This window comes from Octopus bimaculoides, chromosome 15, assembly GCF_001194135.2.
Source record: "Octopus bimaculoides isolate UCB-OBI-ISO-001 chromosome 15, ASM119413v2, whole genome shotgun sequence".
Taxonomy (NCBI): Eukaryota; Metazoa; Mollusca; class Cephalopoda; order Octopoda; family Octopodidae; genus Octopus; species Octopus bimaculoides.
Window position 1 is genome coordinate 36,014,925 of NC_068995.1, and position 4,812 is coordinate 36,019,736.

The following is a 4,812-nucleotide window of genomic DNA, read 5'->3' on the forward strand; positions in this document are numbered from 1 at the left end:
GTGTGTGTGTGTGTGTGTTTGTGTGTGTGTGTGTGTGTGTGTGTGTGTGTGTGTGTAGTTCCAGAATTATTCTCTCATTAAACGATGAAGCGGTGGAATATAAGTAACAATAAAACAGAAAGCGTGTGTAAGAAAACATTCTCAAAGTATGCTACCACAATGAATTACAGAAATTATGTTTAGAAAATAATAACCTATACATACCTCTGTGCGTGGTCCATTTCTTGGATATAGACATGCGACAGTGATAATAAAGAAATGAGAAGGATTGCTTTACGACGTGCTGGAAGCAACCGTCAAATGCTCATTAAATAACTTTTCGTGAATTTGACCAAGGAACCGATTGCTTGGTGGAGGACAAAATCATGCTGGGCCAGGGTAAAGACTTACAGCTTGCAATAAGAAGACGTGCATTCTTCTGGCAGCAGGTTTAATATCTTCAATAAATTGGAATCGCGAAAGATACTGTTTTAAGAAACGGGCACGGATGCCTGGACGAATCACCATTCCTTTCAATGCGCCCCACAAGCTTCCTATTGTCTGCCTGTGCACTGACAAGTTTGCTGGATCTACAAAATTTTCACTATGGTTAACCTGAAAGGGAGTATAACCTAGATTTCCAAGAGAATTGTATGCGCCCCAAGAATCACTATTATTATGGATCCTTGACGTATGTGGCGAGTAATTAACGGAATGAGTGTAGCGGCATTTCGCCTCTCCTCTTCACCACACTCCGATGAAAGAGGTATCAAAAATTTCGTTTTGGTTTCTCGTTCGATTCCACCGAAAAGCCAGATAGTCTTCACAAGTCTTCCACGACTATATTTTCTCCCTACAAGAACAGTTTCATCCGTCTCCACTTCTACTCCTGGCCTACCGATCTGTTCTTGGTGATTCTCCACCCAATAAAGACAATCTTCCGAGCAGAAAGATCTCCAGTCAATGGAGATAGTATATGAAATATTCAAATTTTCCATAATTGATCTATGCGACCAACTTTCTGTAAGGAAATGGCTCACATACAAAAGAACCTTCCACAGAGGTAATTGACTGCGCTCTAAAAGCGTGTTATTGTAGAGAGAAACAGAATATCTACATTCCACGAGCCGTTGTCTACGTCGGCGAACAATCTTCCGACATCGGAACATGCTTATGTTTTCACGGAGGGTGCAAGTTGAATTACATGAAGGACAATTTACACTACTGTGAAGAACCCTATGTTGACGAAAAACGTCTAGTGCCGCACTGTCATTATCAAGGAAGCGGTGAATTTCATTATAGAAAGTCAATTCAGACGAAGTGCAAAACATCATCTTGTAGAGCAAGTGTAATACGACTTTAAGAAATGCTTGTTTTTTCGGCAACTAAAGTGAATAAAACGTGTTTGGATAGAAATGAAAGTGTGAAACTATTTGCACATGCGTATTGTTTAAGCATTTGCAATATTGCATCTATTGGCTATGTGACACAAGCGTTCTGTGTCCTTAAGTTTTCAAACAGGGGAAATAAGCACCTCCACCCAGCAAAGATTAGTTTCAGAGTCATTGCTCTTCATCAGTCTGGAGTAGCTTGGCTTGCTAACTGTCGATGCTTATTCGCCTTTGAAAACTCATACAATTTCAAGTGAAATAAATTCACTGATCAACAAAATTAGAAATATTGCATTTCTAAATCTCTCAGAGAGACTTATACAGTAGCAGCACGATAAAGCGATGGTTTGTTGCCAAGAACGCTTGTGTCACATAGCCTACTGGAAACGGTGTTTTCTGGGGATAAATAGCAGTAGCATTCTTCCCCTTTCCTGGGACTACCACATTAAGTTGGCAACAAACCATCACTTTATCGTACTGCTACTGCATAAGTCTCTCTGAGAGATTTAGAAATGCAATATTTCTGATTATATATAAATATACCCACAAGAGTAAGCACATAAATGCGAAACAAGGTGGAAAAAATAGTACTGGAAATACCAGAGGTAGAGCGATACGCTTTATTAAAAAGCAGCAAAAATATCACAAACCCTGTTACTCAGAGTTTCACGTTCCCGTTCGTCGGGCAGTTTTCTTTAAAATGGAGCATGATAAGGTTACATGCAGGATTCTGCATATAACTTAATTTTGCATTTAATTATGTTATATCAAGTTAATGAGCAATTTCCTTACTTTAACATTTTAATATTATATACACCAGGCAGTTTTTTTTTAATTGTTTGCATACATACATTATGATGCATATATTTATCTTGACGTGAAGATATGTTTCTATATATTTATGTGTATGTATGTATTGCAGGTATGTGTATGTATGTATGTATGTATGTACGTATGTGTATGTATGTAAGTGGAGGCGCAATGGCCCAGTGGTTAGGGCAGCGGACTCGCAGTCATAGGATCGCGGTTTCGATTCCCAGACCGGGCGTTGTGAGTGTTTATTGAGCGAAAACACCTAAGGTTCTACGAGGCTCCGGCAGGGGATGGTGGCAAACCCTGCTGTAGTCTTTCACCACAACTTTCTCTCACTCTTACTTCCTGTTTCTGTTGTGCTTTTAATTCAAAGGGTCAGCCTTGTCACACTGTGTCACGCTGAATATCCTCGAGAACTACGTTAAGGGTACACGTGTCTGTGGAATGCTCAGCCACTTGCACGTTAATTTCACGAGCAGGCTGTTCCGTTGATCGGATCAACTGGAACCCTCGACGTCGTAAGCGACGGAGTGCCAACAGTATGTATGTATTTATGTATGTATATGCATGTTGTATGTATATGTATGTATGTCCGGTCACTTATGAGGCTCTCATAAGTGCTACTGGTAACATGGAATCCAGTACCTGCTGCATGGTCGGGTTGCCAGCGACTAAACTGACACTCTCACAAGGCTATCCTGGTGAAGAGGGTTGCTAGAAACCCAGCAGGATTAAAAACAAGACCTGTTGAAAGGTCGGATAAACCTAGTGCAGGCTCAACGGCTATCTAGCAATAGCACGAGTACGCAGAAATACCGGAATGGTGTCCGGCGTACTGGAAGACTACTGGGAGTGAGGCACTCCTCAGCTTCTGTTGAAGCATGTCTCTAGGAGAAGGTCACTCTGATATAAAACCACATATGCAGGGAATGGCATTGAACATTTAGGGGATTTTTTGTTTGTACTAGAGATCATTGTGCTCCCATATCGCTGAGCCTGCGACACATATTGGCAGCAGACATCTTGCTCCGGCTTGTCTCTGGATAATGTCAGTAAAGTGGAGAGGGTCTATGAGGTGTCGTGTAAGCCTTATTGGATCAAAAATTCTGCACAGGCATTGCTAACTTCTGCTCGATATGTACTTTTTTATTGATAAGGTTGCAAGACGCAACGAAAATTTTAGGAAAATAAAAAGAAAAATAAGTGGAAATTTTACCGGTGAGTGTGTTAAATTTTAAGGCACAATAAGAAAATGACTCTCCCCAGACACAACAGAATATGCTTCAACACACGAAATCACATAAAAAAATCTTGCAAACCAAATCCAAAAACGAAATCTTGCAAACCAAATCCAAAGACGAAATATATTTACTTTATTTTTAGTATATATTTATATATTTTTAGTACATTTTTTTATTCGGAAGCTCTGCGGCGATGTGAAGGTGGTGAAGCATGCAGACTTGACGGGTTGGAAGCATGTAGTCAGCGACCTGCACGTAGGCGGCCCATGCTAGATATAAAGTCGTCTTCTTGTCGCCTAAGACAGCGGTAGGATTCGGTTGCTGCAAGGGTGGCTGAGTAGTTTCAGGGAACTACTCCCCCGGAGGCCGGGGAGGTTCTAGAAAAGGTGAACCAAAAATTGCTTGTCTTTCTATATCAGGTAAATTTAGCGCGACTGACGGAAGTCCACCCTGAACTCGAAAAACAAAGAGGCTTTTATTTACAAAATTTGGATGGAATTTGAACATTTCGTGTTGGAATGGATGCATTTTGTTGGATAACAAGAGTGACTGTAGGCTTGAAACATGCACTGCACTTGTTGCTCGCGAGCTGAACCGTTATAACATTGATATAGCTGCTCTTTCAAAGACTCGTATAGAAGGTGATGGTCAGCTTGCAGAAGTAGGAGGTGGATATACCTTTTTTTGGAAGGGGTGGCAAAAGGGGGAGCACCGAGAAGCTGGTGTTGGCTTTGCAGTTCGATCTGATATCCATAAAAAGTTGGAGGAGCTTCCTGTTCCTATAAATGAACTTCTAATGACTCTACGATTTCATCTGAAAGGTGGGCGGTTTGCTACTCTAATAAGTGCCTATGCAACTACTTTGACTAGCTGTGATGAAGATAAAAGTATTTTTTTATACCCAGCTGAAAGCCATACTTAGGAAAATCCCTAATTCTGCTAAAGTCATTCAACTGGGGGATTTCAATGCCAGGGTTGGAAGAGACGGGCAAATATGGAACTCTATAGGACGTTTTGGAGTAATGAAAATGTATAGCAGTGGTCTCATGCTGCTGGGGCATTGCGATGAACATGGACTTTACATCGCAGGCACTCATTTTATGCACACAGGTGATCACACAACAACGTGGATGCATCCAAGGTCTTAAGTTTGGCACTTGCTAGATTATGTTATCATCCACAAGCATGACATCTATAACATTTGTAATGTCAAGTCCTTTCATGGATCGGAATGCTGGACAGACCACAGTCTGGTGCGAGCAAAGTTCCAGATGATGATTAGAGTGAAAGAGAGAAGAGGGCCAGTCGGCATTCCTCGGCGTCTGAAAGTCCACAAGATATATGATACTATGTTGAAGAAAGAGCTTCAGACTCGCATACTGCAGCAT

At 41.2% G+C, this 4,812-nt stretch overlaps 1 protein-coding gene across 1 annotated transcript in view; it reads left to right on the top strand.

The window, feature by feature from the left end:
• LOC106879588 (uncharacterized) overlaps positions 1–4,812 on the top strand; it is an 85,198-nt gene that overhangs the window by 23,007 nt on the left and 57,379 nt on the right. The window lies entirely within an intron of this gene.